The following is a 13917-nucleotide window of genomic DNA, read 5'->3' as shown; positions in this document are numbered from 1 at the left end:
TGTACAAGAAAAAAGGGAAAAACACAAATACATATATGAAATAAGAAATGAGAGAAAATAACCACACTTGCAGATGAAATTAAATGAATCATAGGAGCCTGGTTTTCTAAACCCCATGTAAATGTATCTGAAATATTTTAAAATAGTTTTCTAGGAGAATAAAATTTACCAAAACAGATTAAGAAAGGAGAGAAAAATTTGAAAGACTAGTTAACATAGAGGAAATAAAGTTGTCAATGAGCTGATTTTCTATAACAGACTCCGTTCAGATAGTTTCACAGGGAATAAAATCCAATGCTATTTAACTTGCTCCAGAGCCTAAATGAAGAAAAGTTCTAAATCCATTTTATGAAGTAGTACACTTAACATTGTTATCAACACTCAACAAAAAGCACAGAACACAATATGCAGCACAATACTGGTGTAAAAATATGAAATAAATTATTAGTAAAGATAACTCACTTGTTATCAATAATTAAAAGAGGTCATTTATAGAATGTGAGGATGGTTCTATATTAGAAAATATATCAGTATGCTTCATCTTTGTAATAGATCTAAGGTGAATCTTATGAAGGTATAGCAGTCACCGGCTCTGTGATTTAAGATAAGTTACTTAAAATTGGGGCACTTCATTTTCCTCATTGCCAAAATGCAGAAAAAATCTCTAGCTCAAAGAGCTTTTCTCATTCAGTAAATGCTGGCACTCTGCCCTGGGCCTTCCTCTAAGAATATGTTCTCTCTGAATCGGTTCACATGTAGTATTGGTAGATGGAGTACAAATTGGTAACTGAATTACCTTGGGATATCTGTTTTTTCTCTATGGTAAATGACAACCACATACCATCTCTTGGAACAGAAGATGCCCTTCATCTTTAATGCTAACTTTAATCTGTTAACAGCACAAGCTGGGGTTGCTATGTTGAGAATAATTGTGAGGCTACTTGTGGACTAGGTGAGAAAAAAAAATCTATGATCAATTATGACTTTCTTAGGAATCAGAAGAAGGAGTGTATTTCTGGGATCCAGACTCTGCACCACAATATGCATCTCAGGTTTCTCTTTTTCTCCATTTTCATTACCACTATTTTAGCTAAAATTCTTATATTATTAGGATCAAAAATTGCAAGTATTATGGCATAAATGCATACTTAGTTATTATTTATGGTCTATGAGTAGCAGATACTTGCTTTTAGTAAAATAACAGTTAAGATTTGTTAGGAATGGAAGCAAATATTTCAAAGGCAAAACCCAGGATAATGTTTGTTATGCTGAATAAAAAAATCAATCCCTCTCTCTCTCCCCCACCAGTCATCTTTACAAGTGTACTATTATTCCATCAGACTTAAGAGATAGTATATTGTTTGCATTTGAATTTAAGTTTGCATTAAAGTCATGGAATCAATATAACAATATTATTACACATAGTACAATATTGTCTAAAAAACTCAATACACCAGAACCTTTATTTTAAAATAAGTGTCATCCTTCAAATTAATCATATTAAAATGCTAATTACTTATTCCATTGATATTATTTTATTCATTTTCAGAGATATTCTCTTGTAATTTCAATCATATCCTGTGGAATTTTCTCTTGAATAGGTAGAAATAGCGAGAAGTCATTTAGAGACAACTTTTAGGGGGCAAAATGTATGTTCAAGTTGAATTAGATTGCTTGGCACTAAAACAAGGAAAAAACTTAAGTTTGACTGTGAAGTAGTAAGATTAGCCTTTTAGTTTGTGGTGTATTCACTGCCTTTGAAAGTATTTGCATACAAAAAGAAGAAAAAAGAAAACAACTGCTCCAACTCCAACTCAATGGAGTGATTGCACCATTGTCAGAGAAGGTTCTCCTTGCCCAGAGTGGGTTCATAACAAGTCATTTTGGTCCCTTATGTTTCTGGTGCCTGAATCAGATCCAAATCAGCAGAAATAGATTTATCCAAGATTTTCCCACACAAAGAGTTTGCTGATAAACTGAATGTATCGTGGGGTAATGGATTGAGTTCTAACAGACGTGAGTTTAAGCCCTGACATTGCTACTGTGTAATACTCAAGGTAATCTCAGTCAGCCTTGATGTTATTATTAAACATAAGTTGTCAGGATAAGTGAGATAATATACAAGGTACCAAGACCCAGTGCAAGAATTCATGAAGTGTCAGCTCCTGGTTGTTTTAAATCAGGTTTGGAATAAGATGGAAAATAATGAAATAATAATAACAATATCTTCCAGTTCTTTTTTATTCTACCATCAAACTGTGTAATTTCCCTATAAATTGGTCCTTTATGAATAGACTACCGTTGGTCTGTGGGTATTTTCTATGCCACAGGCAATTTTCTTTCTGGATGTCTTTTCTACAGTCAATCTAAGACATGAGTTAATCTCTGATACTGGAACAGTCAGCTGGGAGCGGGAATCAAAGAGCTGCTCACACCTAAAGCACTGCTCAGGGAAGAAGACATCTTCAGAGATCCCGGGGGCAGATAGCTTGAGGTGTCAGCATTAGAACTACACTCTTGGTCTTATAATTAAGTCTGTGCTGACCAAAGACTTCAACATTGAGTACTTGTGATCTAATTAGGGCTAATTATTCTCAGGAGAACAATTCCTATAGTGGCTTAAGATAAGCAGCAAAGGCAGAATTATAGAAGTGTTTATGAGACTTGACTTTTGCAGGGATAGAAGAGACTTCATTTTTGACTAGGGATTTGCTCTGTTCTAGACGTGATATTGTGAATAGGAAGCAATTGTTGCCTCTCTTGGGCTTTATTATTTTAATTTTCCTCTGAACCAGTAAAAATGTTAAGTTTGATATTTGGGAAGCACCAGTGTAATCCATGAGGTATATGTTTCAGAAAGTTTATTTTATACTTAAAAATCTTGATTTTTGTTCTTTTAAAGAAAAGGTATACTCTTTCTTAAAATTTTTTATTTATATATTTATTTTTATTTAAATAGATTTAGGGAGTACAAGTGGTTTTTTTGTTACATGGTTGAATTGCATAGTGTAGAAGTCTAGGCTTTTTAATATACCTGTCCCCTGATTAGTGTCCATTATACTCAATGGGTAATTTCATACCATAACCCCTGCTACCCTCTCAACTCTGAGTCTCCAATGTCCATTAAGTCAGTCTGTAAAAATTTTATAAACATTATTTGTTGATAAACTCATTGACATTTACATTTTTTATTAAGGTATAATTTACAAATAAAAATTATATATACTTACAATGTATACTGTTTGATATATGTATACACTTTGAAATGATTAAGTCGAGATAATTAACATATCCATCACCTCACATACTTTTTTCATTGTAGGAACATGTAATATTCCCTCTCTTAGCAAATATCAGGTAGACAATATATTACTATTGACTGTAGTCACTATGCTGTGCAATAGATGCTTATTCTTTCAGTGAATTAGTCCTTTAGTTAGATCTAGATTAAAAAAAACACTGATTCCCTTTGGAAGATCCTGGTTTCTGCTGGTGAATCTATTGGCAGTTTGAAGAAGTTGACTTGCCCACATTGCATGAATTTTTGAGACCAAAGTTGCTAGTGATGGAATCAATTTTTGCCTAGAAGTTGATGTATGGAGTTGGCTGTAGTGCATGCCAACAAACTATGGAAGAAAAAACAATGCTCCATTTTCACAAGGAGCAAGTAGTTGGATCCAAACTCCCTTGTGGGCACTCTAATAACTAAAAATTATACAAAACCTTTGTACCCATTTGGAGTACACATAGCTTAGGAGGTCTTTGAATCAAACAGAAAATATAATGACAAATTTTTCCTAAAAAATCTGAGCTAAATCATTAGAATTAGTCAAAGATTTTCCATTGAGGTATTGCATTTCTTAAACATTGCCCTTTTCTATTTCTCATTTCTTATGTATTATTTTATAGACTATAACTCAGCCAATATGATTTCACTAAAAATAAATGCTATTTAAAAAAATAAAATATTATTTAGATATTGTCCTAAGGATTATGAGTAATATGGGCTAAATTAGAAATGAGACCTAGAGATAAACCAAGAGACAGCTGTAGACCATGCATTTAGAGATGAGGACCAGATCTAAGTCAGAAGCTGGATAAATGAAAACAAGAGGGTGAATAGAAATGGCATGTTGGAACCAGAAACATCAGCACTTGATGGATCTATTGTGGCCTAATATTCATGCCTGAAGTGGCCCACTTTTCTATATTCACAGCTCAAGACTCAATCATTTTTAAAAACTGAGGTTTCATTTCTTTTTATATATTTTGACTGCAACAAACACATAATCTTTCCCTGATATAATGAATTATTTATACACTACAATTTTATTAATGCTTCCCCAACATGTAGCATATATGGAAATATTCTACCATTAAATTGTTGATAATGTCATAATGGGTTTAGGAAAAATGTATTCTACGGGTAATTATTTTGTGTCCTGTAGCTTCATTAAGCTCCTTGTCTCCTTGTCTAGGCTTCAGGAAGATGTATGTACTGCATTAATGGTCTATTGCCTAGTAACAAGAGTTCTGATATAAAGGGCAAAATTACCAAGGGGCCATCAGTATGAATGATGGGGAAAGTGAGATAATGAAAGCATGGTGTGGGACCCTCCTTAACACCATTTATCAGTTAAGGATATGCAAATTAACTTAAGTATTAAATGTTTTGAAACAAAATCTTTCAAAGACAATTTCTTTCTCAGTTCTCATAGAACTTAGGTAGAACAAAGATAACCTAGTACAGTATTCTTAAAGAGACACTACATTAGGATGATAATATTTTTGATATAGAGGAGAACTACACAAATATGTAATTCTTTAGAGACTCAAGAATAGCAGGTCAGCAAACTGTGCCCTGTAGGCCACATCCAGCCTGTTGCCTGCTTTCTGTAAATAAAATTTTATTGGAACACAGTCACTTTCACTTATTCACATATGAATGGCTGCTTTTGTGTTAAAAACAACAGGGTTAAATAGTTGCAAAAGAGAATTTATGGTCTGCAAAATCTAAAAATTTGCTGACCCCTGCTCTAGAAAGAAAAATAATCATAATATTAGGGCAACACCAGAGGGTGTTCTTTTTTTTTTTTTTATTTCAGCTTATTATGGGGGTACAAAAGCTCAGGTTATATATATTGCCCATGTCCTGTCCATCCCCCTGAGTCAGAGCCTCAAGCGTGTCCATTCCCCAGACAGTGCGCCTGGCTCTTACCATGTAGTCATACCTCCATCCCCTCCCCCCACCGCCTACTTCCCCGAGACAGCACCTTCAACCATGACCATTCCCCAGATGGTGCACAACGCACTCATCATGTAGGCATACACCCATCCCCCCCCACCCCCTGCCTCAGGCTGATATCCAGTTGGTATCGTTCCCCAATGTGCATTTAGGTGATGATCAGGGAAACCAATTTTCTGGTGAGTACATGTGATGCTTGTTTTTCCATTCTTGGGATACTTCACTTAATATAATGGGTTCCAACTCTCTCCAGGAGAACCGAAGACATGTCGTATCACTGTTATTTCTTATAGCTGAGTAATACTCCATGGTATACATATACCACAATTTACTAATCCATTCGTGAATTGATGGGCACTTGGGTTGTTTCCACATCTTTGCAATTGTGAATTGTGCTGCTATAAACATTCGGGTGCAGGTGTCTTTTTTATAGAATGACTTTTGTTCTTCTGGGTAGATGCCCAATAATGGGATTGCTGGATCGAATGGTAGGTCTACCTGAATCTGTTTAAGGTATCTCCATATTGTTTTCCATAGGGGTTTCACTAGTTTACGGTCCCACCAGCAGTGTATGAGTGTTCCTATCTCTCCGCATCTATGCCAACATGTATTGTTTTGGGGCTTGTTGATAAAGGCCATTCTCACTGGGTTAAGTGGTATCTCATTGTGGTTTTGATTTGCATTTCCCTGATGATTAGAGATGTTGAACATTTTTCCATATGTTTGTTAGCCATTTTTATATCTTCTTTTGAAAAATTTCTATTCATGTCCTTTGCCCACTTTTTGATAGGGTTGTTTGATTTTCTCTTATTGATTTTCCAGAGTTCTAAATATATTCTTGTTATCAGTCCTTTATCTGATGTGTAGTATGCAAAAATTTTTTCCCATTCTGTAGGTTGTCTGTTTACTCTTGTGACTGTTTCTTTGGCTGTGCAGAAGCTTTTTAATTTAATCAGGTCCCATTTATTCATTTTTGTTGTTGCTGTGATTGCCTTAGGGGTCTTCTTCATAAATTCTTTGCCTAGGCCAATGTCTGTAAGAGTCTTTCCTACATTTCCTTCTAGAATTCTAATAGTTTCCCACCTAAGATTTAAGTCTTTTATCCACCATGATTTGAATTTTGTGAGAGGTGAAAGGTGTGGGTCCTGTTTTAGTCTTCTGCATGTGGCTATCCAGCTTTCCCAGCACCATTTATTAAATAAGGAATCTTTTCCCCAGAGTATGTTTTTGTCTGCTTTGTCAAAGATTAGATGGCTATATGAGGATGGTTTTATATTTGGATTTTCTGTTCTGTTCCATTGGTCTGTGTCCCTGCACTTGTGCCAATACCAAGCAGTTTTAATAATCACAGCTTTGTAGTATAGTTTGAAGTCTGGCAAATTAATACCTCCCATTTTGTTTTTTTTGCTTAAAATTGCTTTTGCTTAATGGGGTCTTCTCTGGTTCCACACAAAGCATAAAATTATTCTTTCTATATCTGTGAAAAATGATGTTGGTAATTTAATAGGGATTGCATTGAATCTGTAGATAACTTTGGGCAGTATAGTCATTTTAACAATGTTGATTCTTCCGATCCATGAGCATGGTATGGTTTTCCACCTATTTACATGTTCTGCAATTTCCTTCCTCAGTGTTTCGTAGTTCTCCCTATAGAGGTCCTTTACCTCCTTAGTTAAATATATTCCTAGGTATTTTATTTTCTTTGTTGTTATTTTGAAGGGTATTGAGTCCTGAATTTGGTTCTCCGTTTGACTGTTGTTGGCATATATGAATGCCTCTGATTTGTGTGTATTGATTTTGTATCCCGAGACTTTACTGAATTCATTGATCAATTCCAGGAGTCTCTTGGTTGAATCCTTGGGGTTTTCTAGATATAACATCATATCATCAGCAAAGAGTGAGAGTTTGATCTCTTCTTTCCCTATTTGGACTCCCTTGATTCTGCTCTCTTGCCTGATAGCTCTCGCAAGGACATCGAATACTATGTTGAAAAGTAAGGGGGACAGTGGGCAGCCTTGTCTGGTTCCAGTTTGATACCTACAAAGAAGAACTGGTGCCCATCCTACATAAACTATTCTCCAATATTGAGAAGGATGGAATTCTTCCCAACACATTTTACCAAGCCAACATAATTTTAATACCAAAACCAGGAAAGGATGCAACAAAAAAAGAAAACTACAGACCAATATCCCTTATGAATATAGATGCAAAAATTCTCAATAAAATCCTAGCAAATCGAATCCAAGTGCTTATCAAAAAAATAATCCATCACGACCAAGTGGGCTTCATCCCAGAGATGCAGGGATGGTTTAACATACGCAAATCTATAAATGTAATTCACCACATAAATAGAAGCAAAAAATAAAGATCATATGATCCTCTCAATAGATGCAGAAAAAGCATTTGACAAAATTCAACACCCTTTTATGATAAGAACACTTAACAAAATAGGCATAGACGAGGCCTATCTAAAAATGATACAAGCCATATATGACAAAACCACAGCCACCATCATACTGAATGGGGAAAAATTGAAAGCATTCCCACTTCGAACCTGAAACTCTATTTTTGCTCCTTCCTATTGCTAGATAGGGAGTTAAAAATTGCATCCTTCCCTAATGTCCTTCCTACCTATAAACATTAGGGTTAGGCCACTCAAAGTTATTAAAGTAGCTTCCTAAATTCAAAACTTTTCTGATCAATATTACCTTGTTCTCTGAGTTCCAGCCACACTGGCCCTCTTGCTGTTCCTCAAAAATACCATGTTGTATTCAAGAGCCTGGAATACTCTTCCCCTATGCATTTGCATGAAGGCTTCCTTCAGTTCTCAGTTTCAATGTCCTGGAGTGAGAGGGCTTTCCTGACCACCCTATTTATCATGTTTCCTTCTACTCCATCACTTGCTAACTCATTTCTCCCTTTCATTTTTTTTTCATGGCCTGAGTCACCCTCTGAAATGATTTAATCTACTTTTTACTTACTTATTGTCTATTTCCTTCACTAGGTTGTCAATGCCAACACCTAGAGCTGTGTTGGGTGCATAAGAGGCCTCAGTGTTTGTGCTGGTGGCTACTGAAATACTCTGCTGTAAGGTAAAGTTGACACTATAAACTGGAGAGCAGCAGAGCCTGGTCTAGATTTGGAAACTTATTTATTCTCATGTAAATTAATGTGTGGAAAGGTTCATAATTTCACAGACACCTAAGGCCTAATTTTACTTACAAAATACCCCAGGGAAACTCAACAAACTGCTGACTGAAAAATGACTATCTAGTTTTTAGAAATTCTTAGCATTCTATTTTATAAACATACACCCTACACCCTCTTCAGCTCCAAATTCTTGTTTGATGCTCGGGTTATTTTATTTTATTTATTTATTTATTTATTTTAGAGACAGGGTCTCTGTCGTCCAGGCTGGAGCGCATGGTGCTTTCATAGTTCATGGTAACCTCAAACTCCTGGGCTCAAGCAATCCTCCCACCTCAGCCTTCTGAGTAGCTGGGACTGCAGTGCTTTGGTTATTTTAGTAGCCATTTTTAGACATGTCAGTTTTCAGCTATAACATTACCTGGAGAGTGAAAGTGAAGTTACATAACAGGTGAACAGCCTCCTCACCAACTTTGTGTATGGGTCTTATCGTTGATATATGCAAAAATACACATGCTGGAAACCCTAGTGAAACCTAAACTACCTCCTTTATAATCAATGAATTTTTAATCCTTATGGATTCCAAAGTAACGCTCTCTAGGAAAGAAAATTCAGTTACATTTGCTGCTTTAATTTTCAGATAAATTCCATCTACTGTGATATACTGTTCTCATTCTTTAAGCAAATGAGGTTACAGAATGTAGGTGGGCAACTCTTACTGTGAAAGAAATAGCTATTTACTCCACGTAAAGAGACATGGCTTGGGAAATCTCTAGTGTTTTCACAAATTCAATAAGGTAGTTTTGGACATTGTCAAGATTATTGTATGACTAAACAGTTGTGTTATGACACAGAATCAACAAAGAAAAAATGTAAGCCACCTAGCCTTGCTTGGAACGAGGTGTAGGTTACACAGCAGTTATTCTATAGAGAATTTGAACTTTTCAATGTTCTACATGCCTAATTCAGCACAAAACAGTGTTGTTTATGTAGTGCTGTTGACTTATGAGACATTTGGGGCTCTGTGCACTTAAATACATCACTAGAGTCACTCTTTAATTAATCACATGCTGGAGTACTATTTAGTAACTTACTCCTGCAGTGAATTAAATGACCCCCTTCTCTCTAGGAAAACAAAACCCAAACTTTGTCTCCTTGTGAACTTAATTTATACCTAATTTATGATCAGAGTTGATTTTGTTAAAAAAAATGACATATTCTTTTATTTAAAGCTGAAATTGTTTGCTTGACATTCTGTGCGGCAAGGAATACAAATAAAGCTGAAATTGTGATTTGTTTTGTTCTGACTGGCATTGACTAGATTTATAATACTGTTTACATAGCTCAGCTCAGCTTTCAGGCCCACTGGTACCAATTGGTGACAACATTGTAAGTTCACAGTTCAGCTGTATTGGATTATTTTGTGTTAAGTGGACATTTTTGTTAGAACACCTTTCTTAATATTGTCAACTTTATGTGTTATGGATGAAATTGTGTCCTCCCAGAATTCATATATTGAAACCCTAACCCCCCCATGTGACTGTATTTGGAGACAGGGTCTCTAGGGAGGTAATTAAGGATAAGTGAAGTCACTAGTGGCCTTATAAGAAGAGGAAGAGATACTAGAGCTCTCTCTGTGTGCACAGAGGCTATGTAATAACACAGTGAGAAGGCAGCTGTCTACAAATCAGAAGGAGAGGCCTCACCAGAAACCAGCGCTCCTGGCACTTTGATCTTGGACTTCTGGTCTCCAAAACTGTGAGGAAGTAAATTTGTATTGTTTAAGTTGTCCAGTCTGTAGTATTTTGTTATGGCAGGTCTAGCAGACTAATACACTCTCTATTTTAAGAAGGATGTTTGCTATTATTTGTACTTTTGAAAGTGGCTAATCAGTGATGCTATAGAGGACTATATAGGAAAAATCATAGAGCAACCCCTGAAAAATTCAAACTACCATTGAAACATCTGAGAAGAAACAGACCAGCAATTATGAGTAAGTGCACGCAGAAAACACATCCAGAAACTTTCCACTATTGGTCTGGGTTTGGTAAAAATGTGTCTGTTTTAGGCCACATTCAATATGGTTCAGATAACAAATCATCTGAAGAATTTCATTAAGGGCCATGGGATGTGTAGCTGATACTAGCAAGAGCTTTCAAGACACTGGTATAGTGAATTTTCAGTGTGATACAAAGTGACTAGTAAAGGTTAGGGGACACTGCAGAGCAGTGAAATACTGAATCAGGTCATTCCTACAAGATCCTTGTAGGAGGAGAGTTGTAATATGGAATGGTCACAGGTTGGGGGTAACATTCTGGAATGAAGGAATATTGGGGTGTATGTTGCAGGGTCCCAAGATAGTTGCTTAATTCTAGGTTAGTTCCTCTGATGATCCTATGCTCTCTGCCAGAGAAGAACTGCAATTTGGGCTGCTTGGCTTTTTTCATTTATACCCCCTTAGAATTTTTTTCCTCTCAAAGTTGACTGTGTTGTAGGTTTGGGCGCAACAACATAATCAACTGCAGTTGCTCCCACTAAGCATATTCTGCCTCACTGAACGCCTTTCAAAGTGACGTCAGTAAGATGGCGGAATAGAAGATCCCCTGGCATCAATCCCCCCAACAAGAGTACAGCTAGAAACTATTCAAAGACAAGAATACCACCCTGAATTCACCAGAACTTGAGGGAGAAGCAGAGAAATTCCCTGGGCCTACAGAATTGAGACAAGTCACAACTGTTAAGAGCAACAGTCATTTCAGACTGCCCCACCCCCTCCTTCAAGTCAGCACAATTTCACTCACAGAGAATTTCCCTAGACCCAAGGTTTCTGAGGGGTAAGGAGGGAATTGGGGTTGCGCATTCACTCTCCCCACCAGTCACGGAATATTCACAGGAAACTCCCTCTGGTCCCACCCCATGGGAAACGTTGGAAGTACCAGAAGGGCTGAAACACCTGGGGTGAATTGAGGGACAAAAAGTGAGGGTGCTGATTGCAGCAAATGGCATGCGGATCTTGGCAGCTGCTCTGCACTTTGGTCAGTGGAATGTCATGCTGAGGAGACTGGCTGGTGCTATAATGCCACAGGGGGCACAATCCAAGGGAAGGCCTAAATCCCTGGCTCGATTTCCCACAAAGCCCAGGTGCTTATGTGGAGCCTTCCTCTGACCCAGAAAAAACTAAAAGGTTGGTGATTAAGTTATGGTGCTCACTTAAGTCTTCCCTAGACTGGGAAACAACGGCAAGGCAACAAGTTAGTTCTGGTGTAGTGTTTTAGTTCTGGTGCTCACTGTAAATCCTTCCCCAAATGGGAAGAAACAGAAGACCCGTGATTAAGTTCTGATATTTAGTAGTAAAGGTCTAAAACCACCAAAGAACACCTGCAAAAGCTGAAGAGATGGCTTTCTCCTCAAATGCGCAAATGCACAGGCATTACTATAAAGACATAAGGATTGTGAAAACTCAGGGAACTATGACACCACCGAAAGGAAGCAACAAAGGTCCTGTAATGGACCCAGAAGAATTGACGATCTATGAAATAGCTAACAAGGAATTCAGGATAATCCTTTTAAAGGCCTCTCTACAGGTTTAAAAACTGAATTCACTTCACCAACCTGTGTTGCAAGCCTACCTTTGTGGACTTCCTTGCTGATGGTAGGCCCTGAAGAGTTGGTCAAGGTTTGATTATGTAGGGGTTTGTAGATAAGGGTGATGAGTTTATATTTTTCTCCCCCTGTGTAGCCAAAAGTTAGCAAAATAATATTATTTGATTTACATTTTAAGTAAATATTTGGAATGGATGGTAGCAGATTAAGAGTGAAATCTGGGAGAGGAGTTGTCCTGCTGCAGTATAAGAGGTAAAAAATGGCTGGGCGCGGTGGCTCACGCCTGTAATCCTAGCACTCTGGGAGGCCGAGACGGGTGGATCGCTCGAGGTCAGGAGTTCGAGATCAGCCTCAGCAAGAGCAAGACCCTGTCTCTACTAAAAATAGAAAGAAATTATCTGGTCAACTAAAATATATATAGAAAAAATTAGCCAGGCATGGTGGCGCATGCCTGTAGTCCCAGCTACTCGGGAGGCTGAGGCAGTAGGATTGCTTAAGCCCAGGAGTTTGAGGTTGCTGTGAGCTAGGTTGATGCCATGACACTCACTCTAGCCAGGGCAACAAAGTGACACTCTGTCTCAAAAAAAAAAAAAAAAAAAAAAAAAAAAATGATGGTGCTTGGATAAAGGTGGTAGTAGTGAACTTGGAAAACAGTGGATGGATGCAGGTAATAATTTGGAGGTAGAGTCAATAGAAGTTGCTGAGGAACTAAACAAGTGGGTGGTGATATAAGAGGAAAGGCAGAATCGAGGGCGACATCTGCATCTGGAATTTCAGTAATTGGGTAGTGGCTCCATGTACAGAAATGGAAAATGCTGTGTAAAGCAGGTTTTCAGGGGAAAATCAGGAATTCTGTTTTGGACATGTTAGTTTGGAGATTCCTATTAGACATCCCAATGGAAATGTCAAGTGGTTAGATACACTAGCATGGAGCTCAATGAAGTAAGCTCCTTGTGATGATACAACTTTGGAAGTTATACTTTTAAATGCCAAATTGGCATTTAAAGTCATGGGAATGGATGAAATCACCTGGGGAGAGGAACTAGGTCAGGTGAAAAAATGACTAATCCATGATCCTTGTTTTCAAAGAATGTAGGTAAGAAAATATATATCTATATATCATATCTATCTATATACCAGTATGTAAGTATTTTAATAGAATTTACCTCCTCCCTCACCCCTTGCCTCCAAGCCCCATTTTTGCTCTTCCAACTGTGGATAATGTATTCCCTGAAAAGGTAATTGAATCTATAGCCAAACTTTGGCTTCCTTTCTACTTTCCTTGTTTAAATCAAGTTGATCTTGAATTGACAGAAATGATTGACTCTTCTGTTCTCTTAGTGGTTAAAAAAAAATCACTATTACCCCACGAAGCTTTTTCTGTACACTTGAATATGGTGCTCTGGAATCCTCTTGTAATTAGGTGGATTCTGTGACTTCAAAAGTATTTTATACTCAAGAATTGTGGATTCTCTGGAAGAAAGATAAATTCTTGATTCAGTGATGTTTGCAGACATCTGCTCAAATGATGGACATCCTCTTCTTGCCTGATTCATTAATGAAAAACCACTTTATCTGACAATATAAATGAAGACAGGAGAAGGAGAAATGGCAAAGTAGGGATGCCATTTTATAATTCTCAAGAGGTGAGAAATGTCATCTCATTTAAAAAAGAAAAGCATGCTATTTGGATATGATTTTCAGTTTCATCTTTAAGATCTGATGTACTGTCACAAAGAATACTTTCTCTCCTCTTTTTCTTTGTTAAGTTTTATAGTCTCACTATTTAATATTTTAGAACTTGGGCTAGATAAGGGAAAAGTGGCATTTTTGAGAAACTCGAATGACGGCAGGGCTTTTACTTTTTTTTTTTTTTTAAACAGTGAAAACAATAGCAAATATATAACTATGGAGCTTAGTTT

This window comes from Lemur catta, chromosome 16 (assembly GCF_020740605.2).
Source record: "Lemur catta isolate mLemCat1 chromosome 16, mLemCat1.pri, whole genome shotgun sequence".
NCBI lineage: Eukaryota > Metazoa > Chordata > Mammalia > Primates > Lemuridae > Lemur > Lemur catta.
Note: the sequence above shows the minus strand (reverse complement) of the source record.